General features: G+C 43.8%; 1 pseudogene; it reads left to right on the top strand.

Moving 5' to 3' along the window:
* The first annotated feature begins 1,930 nt into the window (after positions 1-1,930).
* On the top strand, positions 1,931-2,047 carry LOC126203396 (5S ribosomal RNA; annotated as a pseudogene).
* Positions 2,048-23,308: the final 21,261 nt, after the last annotated feature.

Raw genomic sequence — 23,308 nt, 5'->3', positions numbered from 1 at the left:
GTCTGGCAGCTGTCACTGAGTTCCATACCTTGAAATTTGCCAGGCTCGGATATGATAGTATTGACATCTCATCTTCTTACAGTATTTTCTTCTCTTTCTCTTCAAGACCTATATTATTTCCAAACAGGTTAAGCAGCAATATCTATGTTATCCAACCCTGTAGCACACCATATTTGATGGCTTTGTTTGCTGACTGCTCTGACCTCCCTATTGAGACATACTGTTACTTGTTGCATAGATGAGGTTGTGTCCATTCTCGTGCTTGCCCTCAAATGCCATTGTTTTCCAATTTTTGTATGATTATTTTATGGGAAATGGTGTCAAATGCTTTGAAGAGATGCAGAAACTGATTAACCTGTACTGTACACCTCATCCATCACCAAACAGACAGCAAACATCTACAGGTATTGGTTCACTCCACTTGTCAGCCAACCAGGCGGCTGCTGCACCAATTCAAGAGTACATTGCAGTTCGACCACCAAATGATCTTGGACCATCACTGGATGCAAGGGTGTGCCCTCTGTCTTGTTTCTTGGCTGGTGTTCTGGGACATTCTCAAGATGAATACCACGGGGTGGACAGGAGCCAGCACCTCGATGATTCCTGTGTGTTGTATGAGCAGTGCTTTGAACATCACCACCAATAGGATGAGCTGACCAATGAAGAACCTCCAGGCTGTTGATCAATATAGACTGCCAGGATGGTGTTAGAAGTGGCAGGCATTTGGGCACATTCTTCTAGTTCTAGATAAAGTCCATGTCGCTAGTTGGTGCCTAAAGTGCTGGCAAACATTCAGTGTACATAGATGCAAACCTGTGTTGAGCCTCCACTTATAGCTTCCATGGCTGCTCAAAGTTGTCAGTAGTGTATCAGTTCTTCAGTGATGAGTTGAGTAAAATATATTGCACTTGTGTCAACTGAACTTGTGCCTGCCTGTCCAGAATCCTGTAGCAACTCATCCCTTTAGCCACCTTCCACCAGCTTGTCATCAGGAATGGGGAAATAACATTTGGCTTCTTCTAAAACAACAGTTGCTGACTTACATCATATCAGAAAGTATTTATTATACAAAAGTGAGCAGTAAGAATAATATACATATAGTGTTCACCCATGGATATCACATAGATACTCTTTGAGAAGGTAGGCATTTTCACTGTGCCATAACTATGCATATATTTACTGATGGAATAAGTCATAAATTATCCATCACAATTTGAGAAGAAAGTAATGTCCATACCTATAACACTAGAGGGAAAAATGACCTTTATTACCTGCTGTTTAAGCTATCAGTGGCTCAGAAATAAGTTTAATATGTAGCAACAAAAATTTTTGATATTTTTCCCAATAATATAAAATGTCAGACAGAATGTCACATTTATAAGTGAGTTTTAAAGGTAACGTAAACTCATTTCTCCTGAACAACTCCTCCTATTCCACTGACGAATTTCTCATTAAAAATTGTTTTTAAATTTAGTTGCACGAGTAGAACTAAAATAATACTGTATTCATTCATTTTACATAACATTGTTCACAGTTATGAATATGGACAACCATCAGCCATTTAATGGGATGATGACAATGAAAATCTGAGCCAGACCATTACTTGAACCTGGATTTCATGCTTATCATGAGCAGCTGCCTTGTCATTAGGCTATCCATGCACAATTCATAGCCAGACCCAAATTTCCATGTCATCCACGATGTGTGTTCAATCTGCACTTGTACATTCATTATGTGGGGAGACATTTTAATTGAAAGTTGCTTGTCCAGTGTTGCAGTATTCAAGTGCCTGTGTTGTTCAGAAGTATGATGCTAAGTTCCTTTAGACACGCCATGCAGGACTGACTTAAATGATTTGAATCATACTTCTGAAGAACACAGGCACTGAGTATAATATTCATTAATTTTAACACTAATCATGTATACATATGGCAATGGCCTTGCCGCAGTGGATACACCGGTTCCCGTGAGATCACCGAAGTTAAGCACTGTCGGGCGTGGCTGGCACTTGGATGGGTGACCATCCAGCTGCCATGTGCTGCTGCCATTTTTCTGGGTGCACTCAGCCTCGTGATGCCAATTGAGGAGCTACTTACCGAATAGTAGCGGCTCCGGTCAAAGAAAACCATCATAACGACCGGGAGAGCGGTGTGCTGACCACATGCCCCTCCTATCCGCATCCTCACTGGGGATGACATGGCGGTCGGATGGTCCCGATGGGCCAATTGTGGCCTGAAGACGGAGTGCATGTATACATATCCTATAAATCAACTCATTCCACATCATTTCAATAAAAGAATCATTTGGATGATCTATGGAACATGTAACTACCTAGCTTTCAGCAATGCCACAGTACCAACATATCAAGACAATGTTGGCTAATGTTACAAGGACATATCAGTTAGCCATCAAGATTGTGGCCCCTGAAAACACTGACAAGGCTCCTGCCCCTCTTCAAGAACCATACATTAGTCTGCCTTATCCACAGATACTCCTTGTATGTGGTTGCTCCTTAGGTACATGCATCTCCATAGTTGAGGTATGCAAACAACCCACTGCAGCAAGGCCCATAGTTTGTCTGGGTGTTTGGGAACTATGAAACTGAAAACGATGACTACTAAGTGAGGATTGTTGCAATGCTGTCAATTTTCATTATTTTAATGTCTGCCCTAATAAATATAACATACTATAGAATAATGGTCATCTTCACTGTACCCCACATATTCATCCTGAGAGTATCAGCAAATGTATTGATATTTAAAACAATTCTCATTTATTATTCAGTCTCAGCTACACATTCATTAAATACACAACATGTTTTGATTACTCTGGATCATCATCAGATCTACGTAGTGCATCAGCAACCTGTCTTTTCTGTTCATAACATCACATCAGAACACTCTGTTACAAGGTTTTGAACAGAGAAGAGAGGGTGCTCACATAACTACTTAGGTGTGAAGATCATCCAGAGTGATCAAAACATTTCATGTATTTAAAAAGTACTCAGCTAAGAATAAATGAGAATTATTTTAAATAATAAGATTATTGTAAGAATTCTTGTTTTCATACTTTATAGTTTCAGTCTCATATTCCCACTTTCACTCTGTACCTCAAATTCAAAATTACTGTAAAGCAAATGATTTTGAACAAGGACAATAACTAGAACATTTAAGTCATATTTTGTGAAATACGAACAGATGAAACAATATATTAACAAATTACTGGATGCATCAACAGTCAACAACTCTTATTAAATATTCCAATGTTAGACGCCTTTTGAAATGACAGTTTTAAGAGTCGTGAGGCCCATAATAATAATTAACTTCCTTGGTGGGTGTGTTCAATACTTGGTCTTCTTCTGCAGTTTCTAGCTTCTACAGCTCCCAATAGTTCCATAGAAGTTACTCACTGATGTCTTAAAACATATTCTATCATTCTGTCTCTTCTTCTTGTCATTGTTTTCCATATGTTTTTCCTTTGCCAATCCTGTGGGGAAGCTCCTCTTTCCTCAACTCATCAATCCATTTGATTTTTCACATCCTTCTCTAACATCACATCACAAATGCTTTGTGCAGTAGCCACCAGAAAGATCGCGGGAGGCGCACATTGGCACGGCATGTCACAGACGGTAGTTGCCGCAAGTAGAGTCCCGTCCACCAGAGGGCACGCGAGAATTCGGACGTGACCTCTGCCGGCATAACAACAACAACTCCGGCAGCACGGGCCGTGCCCAGTCAGTTAACATCGGGCATGCCTAGGACACAGTCCCGGTCTACACTAAGTGAAGTGCGACGTAAACGTGAACAGTGTTACTACACAATTGGCGACGAGGATGGGATCGTTCTTTCACGTGTTGCGTCGTTGCTCCGGTTTCGCAGCTTCTCCACGGCATGGAGGATTTGGTGCGAGTTTTGGTTGCGCAGCAGACGGAGCTCATGGCCACCATGAAACAAGTGCTTTCGGCGTTGCTCTCCACGCCGTCTGCTCCAGCGCAGTTCCCTCCTCCCTTTCCCCCGTATGACGAGACGGCGGAGGATTGGGACGCATATGAACATTGCCTTCGGCAGCATTTCCAGGCGTTTCATGTTGCCGATGCGGAGGTATGTCGTGCTCTCTTCTTGTCTTGGATATCTCCCTCGCTGTATCAAGTTTTGCGGCAGCTAGTGCCATTGCAGGAACCCTCGTCCTTGTCTTTTGACGCATTGTGTTCCTTGCTGTCTTCATATTATCACCGCCGCACGCATGTTGTGGCGGCTAGGGTCGAGTTCTATCAATGCAAGAAGCAGCCCCATCAGTCTTACCGGGCGTGGGCCGCTACCCTGCATGGTCTTAGTCGCAAGTGTCATTTTGTCACGGAGCAGTCGCGAGAGCCGTATGCCCACCATATGGTACGCGACGTCATTGTTCGTTCGGCCCCTGATAGGGAGGTCCAGCAATGGGCCCTGCAGTTAGAAGACCCTTCCCTCGAGGAAGTCCTGTCCATTGCTCAATCGTATGAAGTCTCTCACGCAGCAGGTCAACAGCTGGAAGCGTGGTGCGACGTCGCGGAGGTTCAGGGCGGCGCGGCCGCGTCCACTGTGTCTGGGGTGGACGATGTGCGAGCAGTACAATCCGGCCGTTACGGCCGCTCCCGCACGGCGCGTAAATAGAATTCCGGGCGCCGGCCCCTGTTGCCGTCCTGTGCATCATGCTATATACATCACGATCGGTCAGAGTGCCCCCAGCGTTGGGCCGTTTGTCGCAAATGTAATAAAAAAGGTCACATTGCTAAAGTTTGCCGCTCAGCCTCAAAAGAATCGAAGGAAGCAGGTACAGAGGACATGGACGTTGACATTCAGGAAGTTTCATCGGGCCAGGCTCCCGATGCATCGGCACGCAAACTCTTTATTGAGGTGTCGGTTCGGTCGCGCCAGTTACAACTGCAAGTAGATACGGGCGCGGCAGTTTCGTTGTTGAATGCACAAACTTATTCCGACCTTGGATCGCCCCCGTTGGCGCCAGTTTACCGGCGTCTACGTGGTTATGGTAAACAGTTCATTCCCCTACTGGGTCAATTCACTACCGACGTGACATACAAATCAGTCACTCGGCCTATTACTTTTATTGTTGTCAGTGATGCGAGCTCCGCTAACCTTTTTGGCCTGGATGCCTTTCAAACTTTCGGTTTTTCTATCGCTGACACCATACAGTTGGTCTCCGAAGACGTTCCCTATCAATCATTGGAATCTTTGCTCTCAGACTTCCCAGATATTTTTGAGGAGGGCCTGGGGCGTGTTTCAGATTTTGAAGCTCACTTAACGTTGAAGGCGTCGGCTCGCCCGCGTTTTCTACGCGCGAGGCAGATCCCCTTGGCTCTCCGCCCTCAGGTAAAGAAAGAGCTAGACCAGCTGACAGCCCTAGGGGTCGTTCTTCCCATTTCTTCCAGTGAGTGGGCTTCGCCCCTCGTTATTGTAAGGAAGCCCTCGGGAAAATTACGTCTTTGTGGTGATTTCAAGGCCACCATTAATTCCCAATTGGTGGTGGACACCTATCCTTTGCCTAGTGCTGATGAATTGTTCTCCGCCGTGGCGGGAGGCCAATATTTTTCGAAAATCGATCTGTCGGAGGCTTATCATCAGATACCACTTGATGAGGACTCCAAACGGCTGGTGGTCGTCAACACCCCGTTTGGCCTTTACCAATACCAGCGGTTGGCCTTTGGAATATCCAGTGCCCCGGCGATATTCCAGCGTTATCTTGAGCATGTCACGTCGACAATCCCTCATTGTATTAATTATCTGGATGACATAATTGCCGGCCGCTGGTGGCCGAGCGGTTCTGGCGCTACAGTCTGGAACCGCCTGACCACTACGGTCGCAGGTTCGAATCCTGCCTCAACTGCTGAGGTCATAAGTCCCCTAGAACTTAGAACTACTTAAACCTAACTAACCTAAGGATGAGTCCCATAGTGCTCAGAGCCATTTGAACCATTTTTTTTTGACATAATTATCACAGCCCGCAGCACGATGGAACACTTGCACAACCTTCGCACCCTCTTTCTCAAATTCAGGTCTGTGGGCTTCGTTGCAACCTGCATAAGTCAACCTTCTTCCAACCGTCCATTGAGTATGTGGGTTACACCATCTCTTGGCACGGCATCCAGCCACTAGGAAGTTTGGTCCAAGGTATCATCAACCTTCCTCGGCCCACTTCACTGAAAGAGTTACAAGCTTTTTTAGGCAAGATAGCCTATTACCACTGGTTCATTCCCAGGGCTTCCACTGTAGCCCACCCCCTGTACTGCCTTCTGCACAAGGGTGTTCCTTTTGATTGGTCGCCTGCATGCGAGCGAGCGTTCACCTCGTTGAAGGGCCTCCTCACGTCAGCCCCTTGTTTGACTACTTTTGATCCCCATAAGCCATTGGTCCTGGCTACAGATGCTTTGCAGTATGGGGTGGGGGCGGTCCTGGCCCATCGCAATGCAGATGGTTCCGAGCAACCACTGGCGTTTGCATCTAAAATGCTTAGTCCCGCGCAGGCCCATTACTCCCAGGTGGAAAAAGAGGCTTTGGCCATTGTCTACGCTGTTACCAAGTTTCACCCTTTCTTGTATGGCACGAAGTTTCAGTTAATCACTGACCATAAGCCGTTAATATCGTTATTTGGTCCCGCCTCTCAGATTCCGGATAGGGCGGCCCACAGACTACAGCGGTGGGCCTTGTTCCTCTCTAAGTACCATTATGACATTCATTTTCGCCCTACAGGACAGCATGCCAACGCCGACGCTCTTTCCCGTCTTCCGGTGGGCCCGGATCCTATGTTCGATCGAGAGGAGATTATGTGTTTTCATTTGGATGTGACGTCCCACCAAGCGGTTGATGGCTTCCCGATCACTAGTTCTCGAGTCGCCAGGGAAATGGCAGCTGACCCGGTTCTCCAGCAAGTAGTTTGCCTCATTCAGCAGGGGTGGTCATCCCGCCCTCAGGGCCGGGACTCGGACCCTCTTCGTAATTATTTTCTTCTACAAGACCGCCTCTCAGTCTTGGAAGGAGTTCTCCTTCCGGCTACCGATGATACAGCTCCTCGCGTAGTTGTTCCTGCAAGTTTACGAAGGGAGGTCCTCACGTTATTACATGCGGGGCACTGGGGTGTTTCCCGTACTAAAACCTTGGCTCGCAGACATGTGTACGGGCCCGGTATTGACAGAGAAATTGAGCACTTGGTGGCCGCCTGTTCCCAGTGTACGAGCCAACAAGCATCTCCCAGGGCAGCGTTCTCTTCATGGCCGCCGGCAACCCAAGCATGGGAACGTGTTCACATCGATTTTGCGGGCCCGTTTCTCGATGGCTTTTGGCTCATTGTCATTGATGCTTATTCCCGCTTCCCATATGTGGTTCGCTGCTCCTCAACCACTTCAGGAGTTGCAATCCAGGCACTAGCAAAAATCTTTTCTGTGGAAGGTCTGCCAGTCACCCTGGTCTTGGACAATGGACCGCAGTTTATTTCGCAGACCTTCCAGGATTTTTGTAGGCGCTTCGGTATTCAGCACATTTGCTCTCCCCCCTTCCATCCACAATCGAATGGGGAAGCCGAGCGCATGGTGCGCACATTTAAGACACAGATGAAAAAGTATGTGCACGAATTTCCTGCGGAGGAAGCATTGACGTTTTTATTGACGGCATACCGGACCACACCAATGGGAGAAAGCAGCCCCACAGAGCTCATCCATGGGCGTCAACCTAGGACTCTGCTGCACCTCCTCCGGCCTGGTCCTCACCAGTCTTCACAAAACGGAGTACCTGGTTTTCCACTGGGTATGTCAGTCTGGGCCCATGGATTTGGTCACAATCCATGTTGGATGCCGGCGGTGGTCCTGCGCCGAAATGGCCGCTGGCTCTATACCTTGCAGGCAGGGGACCGGGTGGTACGTTGTCACCAAAATCAGCTACATCCACGTTCGGGCACCCACCCTCCGACCTCTCGGACACCGGCTTCCCCATTGCCGGCACCTGTGTTGGTTTCACAGGGGACGTTACCTCCTCTCCCCGCTGTGACTCTGCCGCACTGTGATGGTTCTCAGCCTTGGCAGCCTCCAGTAGCTCCAGCACCGGCATCGCCATCGTTCGAGATGCCCCAGCAAGAGCCGGCCCCCCTAGCAGGCCCGGTTTCTCAGTAGGCTGGTTCACCTGTGGTCGTCCCTTCCCCTTCGTCCCCACCACTGGGTCTTGCCCCTCCCGAGGTGGAACAGGATCCGGAGTTCGACAGCTTGTCACCAGTTCTGTCCCGGGCTCCGGTTGTGGGACGACGGGGGCCTCTTCGTGTGGGTCACTTCCAGCCGTATTCGAAGGTTCCGGCTCGAGGGTTGGCAGATCCCCTCGACTCCGGCCATCCAATGGATGTGGGGGTCATCACTCCTGCCCAACGCTCCACCTTCCGACACAGTGGATCACTGTGGCTTCACCCCCCGAAGGAGGAGGAGTGCAGTAGCCACCAGAAAGATCACGGGAGGCGCACATTGGCACGGCGCGTCACGGACAGTAGTTGCCGCAAGTAGAGTGCCGTCCACCAGAGGGCACGTGAGAATTCGGATGTGACCTCTGCCGGCATAACAACAACAACTCCGGCAGCATGGGCCGTGCCCAGTCAGTTAACATCGGGCATGCCTAGGACACAGTCCCGGTCTACGCTAAGTGAAGTGCGACGTAAATGTGAACAGTGTTACTACACTTTGATTCTCTTCTATTCCTCTTTTCCCATAGTCACTGATTAACCTCCATAATATGCTGTACTATGAAAGTACATTCTTAGAATTTTTTCCCTATGGCCTATGTTTGATACTAGCAGACTTCTTTTGGCTAGGAATGGTGTCTTCATCTATGCTAGTCTGCTTTTTATGTCTTCCTTGCTTCATCTGTCATGTTATTTTGGTTCCAAGGTAGCAGAATTTCTTGATGTTGTTGTTGTCTTCAGTCCTGAGACTGGTTTGATGCAGCTCTCCATGCTACTCTATCCTGTGCAAGTTTCTTCATCTCCCAGTACCTACTGCAATCTACATCCTTCTGAATCTGCTTAGTGTATTCATCTCTTGGTCTCCCTCTATGATTTTTACCCTCCACGCTGCCCTCCAATGCTAAATTGGTGATCCCTTGATGCCTCAGAACATGTCCTACCAAACGGTCCATACTTCTTGTCCAGTTGTGCCACAAACTCCTCTTCTCCCCAATTCTATTCAATACTTCCTCATTAGTTACGTGATCTACCCATCTAATCTTCAGCATTCTTCTGTAGCACCACATTTCTAAAGCTTCTATTCTCTTCTTGTTGTTGTTGTGGTCTTCAGTCCTGAGACTGGTTTGATGCAACTCTCCATGCTACCCTATCCTGTGCAAGTTTCTTCATCTCCCAGTACCTACTGCAACCTACATCCTTCTGAATCTGCTTAGTGTATTCATCTCTTGGTCTTCCTCTACGAATTTTACCCTCCACGCTGCCCTCCAATGCTAACTTTGTGATCCCTTGATGCCTCAGAACATGTCCTACCAACCGGTCCCTTCTTCTAGTCAAGTTGTGCCACAATCTCCTCTTCTCCCCAATTCTATTCAGTACCTCCTCATTAGTTATGTGATCTACCCATCTAATCTTCAGCATTCTTCTGTAGCACCACATTTCAAAAGCTTCTATTCTCTTCCTGTCCAAACTATTTATTGTCCATGTTTCACTTCCATAAATGGCTACACTCCATACAAATACTTTCAGAAACGACTTCCTGACACTTAAATCTATACTTGATGTTAACAAATTTCTCTTCTTCAGAAACGCTTTCCTTGCCATTGCCAGTCTACATTTTATATGAGAATTTCTTAACTTTGTCCACTTCATGATCACCAATTTTCATGTTAAGTTCCTCACCATTGTCATTTCTTCTTGTAAATATAAGACCACTTTAGATGTAAATCCTATATTTATAGACACAACCAGTTTTGCAGCATTTTAGCTGCATCAGGCCAAACTGACAGATGGATATGAATGTAAAATAACAAGCAAACAAAACTAAAATTGAAAAGTATATATGGGATGAACATACAAAAATATGTCATTTTCAAATCCAAAAAAGAGAATGGAAACACTCAGCATCCATAGTCAGCAAATTGTTGCCAAGAAGTGGACATCAAAAACAAAATAACTGAGAACACTCCTGTAAAATGCAGGAAATTAAACCGAATAAATGCCTAATAAGGGACTGCCAGGTAAGTAAATGAGGTAAACACTAATAAATTCCATTCACCACAAATAAAAGTACATGGTGAGCTAACAGAAACCCCAGATGCCAAAATGGTGATCAAACCACAGCCTACATATGATCATTTATTAAATAATGCAGAAATAGAAAATCTAACAGTCCTCTACTAGCCTAAATGCATTAAAGAATACATTGGACAAGATCCACTTATTCAATATGAAATTATAGTTAATCCCCAAAAGTATCCAGCCTAAAACTATCAAAAAGATTAGCGTGCAACCAACATGAAGTATATTATGGGACTGAAGCTCATCTCAAACTTAAAAAGGTCAATGAGCAGAAAGCAGTGGATTGTAAGGCCAGATGGCAGGAGACTTAACTTACCAACAACAACTCTGTGTGTGGGATTGGATACTAAACAGACAGGCCAGATAGCATCATGAAGAGAATGGTGCCATGTGGATTGCACAAGTACATTTGTGAATAACTAGAGGAGTGAAATGATAGCTGAGCTGATTGGAAGGCTGGGTAACCCATAAAATGTATTTTTTAAAATGTAAATTTTTACAAACCATTATTAGTACTTATTGTGGAAAAGATAGCTCATGGAAGAACTGAGTGTTAATGGTTACAAATGAACTGAAGAAAGCAACTATTTACAAGTTATAAACTATCACATGTAATGACAATTTATAAAAAGAAGTAATAAAAGTCAGGATCTTGACTAGTTTGATGTACTGTACAGGAATCAAGCTTGATTTAAATTTCTGAAGAAAGCATGAAACATCGCTAAGCACACAAAGTATTTAAAAATAGCACTTAAGAGAAACCAGGACAAACTGACTGAGTCCTTTCCAGGGAGGGGGCTGGGTGAAAATGAATATCAAATTTTTTGCCCTTAAAGTACTGAACAGCCAAAACAGGGTGATACATGATAATAAAAGCATAATAAAGCAAGAAAAGGCAGGATCAACTCACCATGGGCATAAGCAACCATTAAACACTGATGAAGTTGAAACAAACTAATAAATCTTGATGGCTGAGTTAAACTTGCCCATTGAGAGTATAGTCAGGGAATGAATAATTAATTTGTCAATTCCATACATAAAGACATCTTAAGAAAAGAGAAAAAAAAGTTGATTTGTAAAAATTCTCAACAGGGTGTTGTACAATGCAACACAACACTTACAAATGCAAATCAGGATATGTTTGGCAAGCATGTACATCACAGAATACCTTACCTTGGTGACATTTATGAAGAAATTGCTAGACAATTATGCTCAAAAGGCATTCGACCAGCTTACTTAATTTCAAAAGTGTAGGTCAGGTTTATAGGCATAAAGAATGGACTGTCTCTGATAAATTTAAAATTTATGCTTTTAATAGTGTATATCACCATGTTCTAGCAGTTCGGTACTTTAAGGGCAAAAATTTGTTATTCATTTTCATCAACCCTTCTCCCTCTCCCCTATGGCCTTGACTTGGCCCGCCCGGTTGGCCGTGCGGTCTAACGCATAGCTTTCTGGGTGGGAAGGAGTGCCTGGTCCCCGGCACGAATCCGCCCGGTGGATTTGTGTCGAGGTTCGGTGAACTGGCCAGACTGTGGATGGTTTTTAGGTGGTTTTCCATCTGCCTCAGCGAATGCGGGCTGGTTCCCCTTATTCTGCCTCAGTTACATTATGTCAGCGATTGCTGCGCAAACTAGTTCTCCACGTACGCGTACACCACCATTTCTCTACCATGCAAACATAGGGGTTACACTCATCTGGTCTGAGACGTTCCCTGGAGGGTCCACCGGGGTCTGAACCACACAATAACCCTGGGTTCAGTGTGGGGCGGTGGAGGGGTGAAGTGGCCTGCAGTGGTCATCGTGGGATTGTGGACCACTGCGACTGCGGCATGGACAGAGCCTCTCTGTCATTTCTAGGTGCCCGGTTAACATACAATACAATGGCCTTGACTTGATCAGTTTACCGTGGCTTCATTCTATGTGTTGTATACTGCTTGTAACTATTCTTCTCAAACAATAGTATCTCCAGTTTGGAATATCAACGATATTAGGAAAGGGATAGGTTGCTACTCACTATAAAGATGACCTGTTGAATTGCAGATAGGCACAGTGGAAAGACTTACACATTATAGCTTCTGACCAAAGCCTTCTTCACCAAAGACAACACATTCACATTCACACACGCAAACACATCTCACACACACTTGACCGCTAACACTGGCAGCTCCAAATGGAGAACTGCTGTCATGTAAATAGCAATCTGGAGTGGAGCTGGGAAGGGAAAGGGATAACAGGGTTTGGTTGGGGGGAGAGAAGAGTGCTGTATAGCAGGGGATGTAGGGTCTAGAGACTGCCAAGCATAGTGCCACAAGGTGGGGTGTTGGGGAAAAATGGAGAGGAGAGGACCAGAAAAGGAGAGGTATGGATGAGCAGGTACATTGGCAGAGAGCGGCACACAAAGAGGATGAGGGAATGTGAAAAGGGAGAAGGTGATAGGACAAGGGGGGGCATAGAGACAGTAGTTTATTGTAGTTTGAGACCAGGATAATTTTGGGAGTGGAGAATGTTTTTTTTTTTTTTTTTTTTTTTTTTTTTTTTTTTTTTTTTTTTTTTTTTTTTGGATAACTCTCATCCGTGCAGTTCAGAAAAGTTGGTGGTGGCAGAGAGGATCCAGGTGGTATGGGTTGCAAAGCAGCCATTAAAATCAAGCATGTTACATTCAGCTGCATGCTGTGGCACAGGGTGGTCCACTTTTCTCTTTGCCACAATTTGATGGTGGACATTCACCCCTGTGGACATCTTGTTGAAAGTCAAGCCAATATAAGAAGCTGTGCAATGACTACAGCAGAGCTGGTATATGACATGGCTGCTTTCACAGGTGGCCTGACCTCTGATGGAGTAAAATAAACCTGTGACAGGACCAGGACAGGAAGTGCTGGGTGGCTGGATTGGATCGATCTAGCACCTGGATCTTCCAGATCCAAACCAAGATCCTTCACACCCCTCCTAAAGTGGTATTCTATCATCCAACCAAACAATTTCAAACATATCTCACCATTTTACATTGCAGAATGCTTTATACAGGTTGACAAAACCTATGTATGTGTCTTGATTTTTGTTCAGTCTTGTTTCCACAACTGAGTGCAACATAAGGACTGCTCTTCTGGTGCCTATACCCTTCCTAAAGCCAAAGTGATCATCTTACAGAGACTCAATTTTCTTTTCCATTCTTCTTTGTGTTGTTCTTGTCAGAAACTTGAATGCATGAGGTTTTAAGATTACTGTGTGGCATTTCTCACACTTATCTGCTCTTGCTGTAATCAGAATTGTGTAAATGATATTTTTCCAAAAGTGTGCTGATATGTTGCCAGTATCATAGCTTCTGCACATCAACTCAAATAGTAATTTGGTTGTGCTTCCCCCCCCCCCCCCCCTCCCCCCAATTATTTTAGAATTTTGTTGGAATGTTATCTATCCCTTGTTGTTTATTTGATTTTAAGTTTTCAAAAACTCTTTTAAATTCTGACTAATACTGGATCCCCTATCCCTCCATATCAACTCCAGTTTCTTCTTCTAGCTTGCCCTCACACAATTCATCCCCTCATAGAGATATTCAATGTACTTTTTCCATCCATCCACTCTCAGCCGAATTCAACAGGGGAATTCCCGTTAAATTCTTGCCAAAGTTTTTTGATATTTCTGTGTGCTAAATCAGTCATTCCAACAACCACTTTTTTTGACTTTCCTCACATTTTCCTGCTGTCATGTCATGTCCTATTTATTTCATTGCTACTTGATTTATGTTGCTGTTGCTTTCCACAAACATTTTTGTACTTCGTTAGTCCTTCAATCAGTTGAAGTATTTGTTCTAATACCCAAGATTTAGTCACAGTTACCTTTCTTCTATTTATGTTTGTCTGTTCAACATCTGTGACTGCTCTTTTTAAAGATGTCTATTCATCATCAAGTGAACTGCCTACTGTGGTATTTCTTATCACAGTATCCACATCTGTAGCATACTTCAAATGTGTCTCACATGCCCCGGTAACCTACTTGCTTCTGCAATGATTCTTACTGATAGTGCACTTAAACTTGAGTCTATTCTTCATCACTAATAAATTGTTATTTGAGTTTATATCTGCTCCTGGGTACACCTTACAATCCAATATCTGATTTTGGAATCTCTGTCTGACCAATATGTAAACCATCTGGGATCTACCCACATTTGTGGACCTTTTCAAGGTATTCCTCTTCTTGTGAACAGAGTATTCATTATTAATGGCTGAAATTTACTGCAGAACTCAATTAGTCTTTCTCCTCTCTCATTCCTAGTACCAAGCCCATATTCTCCCACAACTCTGTCTTCTCCTCCTTCCCCTACAACTACAGTCCAGTCTCCATAACCTTTCTTTATCTTTTCATCTTCTGCTTGTGACATTGGCCTGTATACCTGAACTATTGTTGTTAGTTCTGGTGTGCTATAAAAACTGATGAGAGTGACCCTATTACTGAACTTTTCAGAGTAACTCACTCTCAACTATGTCTTTCTATTTATAAAAAATCCTACTCCTATTATATCATTTTCTGCTGCTGTTGATATTACCCTATGCTCTTCTGACGAGAGATTCAAATCTCCTTCCTATAATTCAGAATCTTTTTGACAATAGAGAGATCATCATGATGTTTTTTTTACAATAACAACCTACATGTCTACATATACATCTACATACACTCTTTGCAGGCTGCCGTGTTGTGCTTGGCAGATGGTGTCATGTACCTGTACTAGTTATTTCTTTTCCTGTTTCACTCACAAACAGAGCAATGGAAAACCCACTGTTTTTAATCCGCCTTATGACATCTAATTTCTCTTATCTTGTTTTCATGGTCCTTATATGAATTGTACATAGGCAGCAGTAGAATCAATTTGCAGTGAGCATCAAAACTGGTTTTCTAAAATTCTGCATTAGAGGCTCACAAAAGGAACATCATCTCCCTCCAGGGATTTTAGTTTCAGTTCACGAAGCATTGTGGCAGCACCAGTGCATCGTGGGAGTGGCAACTGGGTGGGTGAGGAGGAGGTTGGGATGGGGAGGGGGAGGGATAGTATGGTGGGGGTGGCAGACAGTGAAATGCTGCAGTTTAGACGGAGGGCAGGAGCGAAGGTGGGGAGGGGGGAGGGAGGGGGAGGAAGTAGCAGAAATGAGAGAAATAAAAACAAATTAAAAGACTGGGTGTGGCAGTGAAATGACAGCTGTGTAGTGCTGGAATGGGAACAAGGATGGGGCTGGATGGATGAGGACAGTGACTAATGAAGATTGAGACCAAGAGGGTTACGGGAACGTAGGATGTATTGCAGGGAAAGTTACCACCTGCGCAGTTCAGAAAAGCTGGTGTTGGTGGGAAGGATCTGACTAAAACTACTGGTAACAAATCTAGCAGCGTGCCTCTGAATTGTTTTGATATCTCCATTTAATCCAACCTGATATAGATCCCAAACACTTGAGCAGTACTGAAAAATGGGTTACACTAGCATTCTACATACCATCTCCTTTATAGATCAATTACACTTTACGAAAATTCTCCCAATGAAACAAAGTCAAGTGTTCGTCCTGCTCATTATCAACCTGACATGTTCATTCCATTTCAATATCCTTTGCAATGTTATGTCTAGATATTCAAGTGATGTGACTATGTCAAGCGGCACACTATTAATACTGCATTTGAACATTACAGGATTGTTTTGCCTACTCATCTACATTAATAAACTTTTTCTACATTTAGAGCTAGCTGCCATTCATCACATCAACTAGAAATTCTGTATAAGACACCTTGTATCATCCTACAGTCACTAAACAATGACACCTTCCTGCACACCTTAGTGTCATCAGCAAACAGTAGTAAATACCTGTTCACCCTGTCCATCAGATAATTTATATATATGGAGAATGGGAGGCCAAGGGCACTCCTACTTGCTCTCAGGGAAAGGGAAATGTGTGTAGTGTATTCAGGTGTTTTTATTTCAAGGAAATGGTTTGAAAGTTGCAGTTATACAGGTTTTTTTTTAACACAGCTGTTAATGTTAATGGAATTTTTTTATGGTTGCTTATAAGTCACCATTCATCATCTAAAATATTAAAACTGCTCCATACGCCCAGATCTAAGCCCCCTGTCTATATATAGGTGTCCTTGATAAGAGCGGCCTTGCAACACTTTCCTGGGGCACTCCTAATGATACCCTTATCTCTGATGAACCCTCGTTGAGGGCAACTTACTGGGTTCCATTATTTAAAAAAATTTTGAGCCACTCACATATATGGGAACCTAATCTGTATGCTTGGACCTTTGTCAAATGTCTGCAGTGGTTCACCATGTCAAATGATTTCCAGATATACATTGTGGGTATTTAATGCAATGGTTTTAATTGGTTTCTACTTCATCATACCATTAATCATTGCTCATTCTTCCATCTCTTAGAGGCAATTTACTGCTCTAAGGGCAAGAGAATGCCCTGAATCTCTGTACAGAATGTGGGTGACTATGTTGCAAGTCTTTGGCTGCCATTGCTGATGATTTTTTATCAGAATTTAAGCAATGTCTGGGTTTGAACTCAGGACATTTTGATCACTAGTCAAAGACCTTTACCCTTGACTGTGGGCTAACACTGATTAATCATGGGAACCTTATTCTTCAATATAGATTTGCAATTTTTTAAGTGTACTGTTACCTCAAACTAGAGTTACCTACACATGTCCATGTACTTTCAGGCTAATCTCAGGATCTTCTGTAGAGATTTTGATTTGGTTTTGAAGAATAGATACAGTGATTCATGAGGAATATTTCTTTATATAATATGAAAATATTTGTTACAAATTGCCTGATTTATGATGAATGAAAGTTAAAACATTAAAGCAATGTCATTGCCACCCAGCAAACAACAACCATAACTCAAGAGATCAGCAGCTCTTGAGGGAGGGGAAAGTGTGATAACATTCATATCTGATATGGGTGTTCTGTGGTAAAAGTCTGGTTATGAACCAGAAGGCTATAGGATCAAATCCTGGTAGTATCACATTTTTTCACTCTGCCTTTCAGCCTAGCAATCTAAAGATTATACACACATGAGCATGATCTTCTGGAATGGGATTCAGAAATTTCCTGGGGATGAATACACTATATTTCCAAATACTTTTACAGATGGTTGAGGGATGCATTTCAAAATATGATGATAATTTCAAACTGCCAATTTCTGCTTCCCTCACATTAACAGTCACAATCTGCGATATTAGAGAAGGAAAGTTGCTACTCACCATATCATGGAGACGTTGAGTCACGATAGGCACAACAAAAATATTCACACAATTATAGCTTTTGACCATTAAGGCAATAGACACACACACACACATGCACACACAACACACAAACTCATGCAAATGCAACTTACACACATGTCTGCAGTGTCAGATAACTGAAACCACACTGCAAGTGGCAGCACCAGTGCATCTTGGGAGTAGCGACTGGGTGGGGGTGAGGAGGAGGTTGGGGTGGGGAGGGGGAGGGATAGTATGGTGGGGGTGGCGGACAGTGAAATGCTGCAGTTTAGATGGTGGGCAGGAGAGAAGGTGGAGAGGGGGGGGGGGAGTAGCGGAAAGGAGAGAAATAAAAACATAATTAAAAGACTGGATGTGGCGGTGAAATGAAAGCTGTGTAGTGCTGGAATGGGAACAGGGATGGGGCTGGATGGATGAGGACAGTGACTAATGAAGATTGAGACCAGGAGGGTTACGGGAATGAAGGATGCATTGCAGAGAAAGTTCCCACCTGCACAATTCAGAAAAGCTGGTGTTGGTGGGAAGGATCCATATGGTACAGGCTATGAAGCAGTCACTGAGATGAGGGCTATCATGTTTGGCAGCGTGTTCAGCAACAGGGTGGTCCCCACCCTCCAAAACTCACTCTCACCACCACACAGAACCCAGAACCTAAACAGACATGCAACACAGTCATGAACCTTTCCTCCAGAAGCCTTCGTCCCACAGAAATATCAGTCCTTTCCAAATGCCTCACCTTTTGCCCCACTCCCAAATTCAATCATGCAGGACTTGTTAAAGACTTTCTCTCCTTCTTCTGGTCCCTAGAGTGGAAACACTTTTTCACCACCAACCCGACCAGCCAGACTCAACCAAAGACCAATACTGAACCTTGCCTAACTCAGTTCATTCCTCTATCCAAGTGTTATCTACCCCCACTGTCTCCAAACCACCCCCTGTTAACTTTCCAGAGTTTCTTAACCTTGAACCTTGCCTCACCATCATTCTCCAAAACCCTCAACATTCACACTAACCTTACATCCACAGAAAGAACTGCAGTCCACCATCTAAAAACTGATCCCAACCTTATAATCCTACCTGCAGACAAAGGCTCCACCACTGTTGTTTTGAACCACAAGGATTACCTTGCAGAAGGACTGTCAGCTGTCAGATACTTCCACCTACAAACCTTGCCATAGAGATGCCATTCCAGTAAGCCAGCAGGATTTCCAGTCACTACTCAAATCCTTAGGCCCATCCCAGAACCTCTCCCCAGAGTCCAGCTCTCTACTTACCCCTACCACTCCCAACATGCCCACCTCCTACGTGCTTCCTAAAGTCCATAAACCCAACCACCCAGGCCGACCCATTGTGGCTGGTTATGTGCCCCAACTGAGAGAATCTCTGCTCTCATAGACCAACATCTTCAACCTATTACCCGGAACGTATCCTCCTATATAAAAGATACCAACCATTTCCTCCACCCACTCTCCACAGTTCCTGTCCCTTTACCACACGGTGCCCAGCATGTCACTGTTAATGCTACCTCCTTGTACACAAACATTCCTAAAGCCCATAGCCTTACTGTTATTGAACACTACCTTTCCGGATGCCCTATGGATTCCAAACCAACGACCTCCTTCCTAGTTGCAATGACCAACTATATCCTCACCCACAATTACTTCTTCTTTGAAGGCATTACCTACAAACAAATCCGGGGTATGGCTATGGGCAATGGGCACCCATATGGCACCAACCTATGCCAACCTATTCATGGGCTGTCTAGAGGAATTCTTCCTAAAAATCCAGAATGCTACACCCCTCACCTGGTTCAGATTCATTGATGACGTCTTTGTTATCTGGACTGAAGATGAGGACACCCCATCCACATTCCTCCAGAACCTCAACAAAATCTCCCCCATTTGCTTCACTTGGTCCTACTCAACTCAGCAAGCCACCTTCATAGATATTGACCTCCACATCAGTACTTCTGTCCATATCAGACCTACTAACCACCAGCGATACCTCCACTTTGACAGCTGCCACCCATTCCATACCAAGAAGTCCCTTCCATACAGCCTAGCCAAGCCACCCGTGGCCGTCACATCTGCAGTGACGAGAAGTGCCTCTCAAAATATACGAAAGGTCTCACTGAAGCCTTCACTGACTGTAATTATCCTCCCAACCTCATACAAAAACAAATCTCCCGTGTCTTTTCTTTCCAGTCTCCCACCACCTCCCAAAGTCCCACAGTCTGGCCACAGAGGAGCATTCCCCTCATAACTCAGTACCACCCCGGACTGGAGCAACTGAATTACATTCTCTGCCAGGGTTTAAATTACCTCTCGTTGTGCCCTGAAATGAGAAATGTCCTGCCCACTATCCTTCCCATCCTTCCTACAGTGGTATTCTGCCGTCCACCAAACCACAATATACTCGTCCACCCTTACACAACCCCTGCTCCAAATCCCTTACCTCATGGCTCGAATCCCTTCAATAGACCTAGATGCAACACCTGTCCCATACATCCTTCTACCACCAGCTACTCCAGTCCACTCACTAACATCACATATCCCATCAAAGGCAGGGCTACCTGTGAAATCAGCCAAGTGATTTAAAAGCTAAGCTGCAACCAGTGTGCTGAATTCTACATAGGCATGACAACCAACAAGCAGTCTTTCCGCAGGAATGGCCACTGCGAAACTTTGGCCAATAAACAAATGGATCATCCTGTTGCTGAACAAGTTGCCAAACATGATATCCTTCATCTCAATGACTGCTTCACAGCCTGTGCCATATGGATCCTTCCCACCAGCACCAGCTTTTCTGAACTGCGCAGGTGGTAACTTCCCTGCAATACATGCTACGTTCCCGCAACCCTCCTGGTCTCAATCTTCGTTAGTCACTGTCCTCATCCATCAAGCCCCATCCCTATTCCCATTCCAGCACCACACAGCTATCATTTCACCACCACACCCAGTCTTTTAATTTGCTTTTATTTCTCTCCTTTCCACTACTTCCTACCCCCCCCCCCCCAACCCCTCACCCTCTCACATTCTCTCCTGCCCTCCGTCTAAGCTGCAGCATTTCACTGTCTGCCATCCCCGCCATACTATCCCTCCCCCTCCCCACCCCAGCCTCCTTCTTACCCCCACACAGTTGCCACTCCCATAATGCACTGGTGCTGCCGCTCACAGTGTGGTTTCAGTTATCTGAGACTGCAGACGTGTGTGCAAGTTGCATTTGAGTGAGTGTGTGTGTGTGCGCGTGTGTGTATGTGTGTCTATTGCTGACAAAGGCCTTAATGGCTGAAAGCTATAATTGTGTGAATCTTTTTGTTGTGCATCTCCGCTATATGGTGAGTAGCAACTTTCGTTCTCTATTGTTATGTTATATCCTGGATTTTCCATTGTTCAATCACAATCTGCACTCTTTCTTCACTGGAAATTTTTCAAACAAGGGCAGCGAGTAACTCAGCTTTCAAATAGTCCAATAAAAGTGACCAATAATGAAAAGATAACTATCTAACTACATGATGTTGGACTTACATTTTGAAACAATCAATTATTGTTAACCAATAGCTTCCCTGCAATCCTTTAAGAACAATTGCATAGGAAAAGCATGTGAATTCATAATATGTGGTGTTTTTTTATGTTTCAAGTACAGTGTTTTCTATAAAAGTACTTCAGCAACTTTGGTTTGTTTGCGTGCAGTATGTTCTTTCTGCAGTGTACTATGTAACTTAACTGTCAGCTTTCTGCTCTCCTTGAAACAAACCTATATGTTGACATGATTCTTTACATAGCACGGTGAAACAGTTTGCCATAAAGAGTCCATGACAAAGGAGAGTGGCAATGCAAAGTACATAATAATCTTCACAAGAGGTGTCCTATAACACAACCTAAACACATACATCACATGTGTTTTTCTTTTCTTCTTTTTTTACTTTATTTGTGCTGCCTCAGCCATCCTCCCATGCTCACTGACCCACAAATACACTCATAATTCCCATGCAGCATTTACATTGATTATAACCTATTACTCACATTATAGTGTGCTCCCATTATTGCCATGAGATGTCACTCCAAGTGCCAATTCTATACAGAACACACAACACTCATGACTCCACACAACTTTCCTACCATGTACTGCATACATTGTGCAAGTTATACGAAATTGTCGATATTCGCTTACTTAATATTGGTTTCTGAATTTTATTTGCGGACTGCAAACAAAATATGCTACACCAGTCAAGTGGTCTGGCCATAAGTGCTCAATGCTTCCTGTGTGAAGCTGGGCCGGGTCGCTGTATTTCATGTAATGTGTAAATATAACATCTAGCAAAATTTTATTTCACTCATTTAAGCATGAAGAGAGTCTGAGCATTCTGATCTTTGAAACCTTATCAGGCCAACATAATAAACATTAGTCAAGATAGATACTGAAACTACCTGTCATAGTATACTTTTATGAGCTCCTTTCATATAGCAGTGAAAACTAGTATTTAAGCCAATCCATAGAGTTTTGCATTTATTCCCAATAAGAAAACTGGCAACTTTCTAGGGTGGCTATGCCACAAATGTAACAAGACTGTGAGATTGTGCCCAAGTTGTTCTTGGTCAATTATGCTGATCAACTGCAATGTGATTTTCAGGCAGTTATCCACACTGATTTCAGCACTGGTCAACAGGATAAGCATTGCTGGCTCAGTTATGCTTGAAAGAAACATGATGAACATGAAAAAAGAACCACATCTGCATTAGAACACTAATATGCCAGTAGATTTCAACAGCCATGTATAGATTTAACCATTACTTATCCTCTTTAAATAAAACAGACCAAATGACATTCATATGCACAAACACAGAGAGAGGAATGTGTAAGATACTGCATCTCTGCAATTTGAGTCATGTCCCTCAACACTTTCATAAAGAATTAGCCCCTGCCCAATGGAAAACCATATTCAGCCACTACTCGACTAAATCTCAAAATGAAATTAATTTTAAAAACTTAGAACCATATGTGGAAAAACTGTTCATGCCACACTTGTCATAGTTAATATCAAGTGGAAAATTATGGTAATGATTCAGACGACAGACTGTTACCAATTTCTCAGAGAAATAATGCAAACAAAACTCAGCTTATCAGCATTTGAAATGAAATCATCTGCCATTCAACCAGGTCTCACTTTATTACTCTCATTGCAGATCAGTGTTTTGTTTCCAGAAAATACGTGTACTGACAGTCATTTTGGTCCATGTCAAACAACCATTTATTCTTTTGTCACATACCCACAGAGAGTGACTACAGGATTCAAAACAATGAAAGTAATGAATTTTTGACAATATAATGTAATCTGGCACATAAAAAATCTACTCACCAAGCAGCAGCAGGAGAACACACACATAAAAAAGATTTTACTTATGCAAGCTTATGGAGCCAGAGGCTCCTTCTCCCAGCAGAAGTGTTGAAGGGGAAGGAAGAGATGTGAAGGGAAAGGTCTCGAGAGGTTTAGGAAAATGGACAGAGATTGGAAAAGTCACACAGAATCCAGGTTCAGGGGAGACTTACCATATGAGATGAGAAGGAAAGACTGATTGTTGAGGACTGCACCAATTGATTTTAGAAAATGTGAGAGCTTAAGACAGGGTAATATGGAAGACAGAGATTACTGCTAAAACATAATGCATGAGTTAATACAAGCGATAACCTAAGTGCATTTTATGTAACAGAGGTGGGAAGGAGAATGGCAAAAAATTGACAGGCCTAAAA

Source organism: Schistocerca nitens, chromosome 1, assembly GCF_023898315.1.
Source record: "Schistocerca nitens isolate TAMUIC-IGC-003100 chromosome 1, iqSchNite1.1, whole genome shotgun sequence".
Taxonomy (NCBI): Eukaryota; Metazoa; Arthropoda; class Insecta; order Orthoptera; family Acrididae; genus Schistocerca; species Schistocerca nitens.
This window is presented reverse-complemented; position numbering and strand designations above follow the sequence as displayed.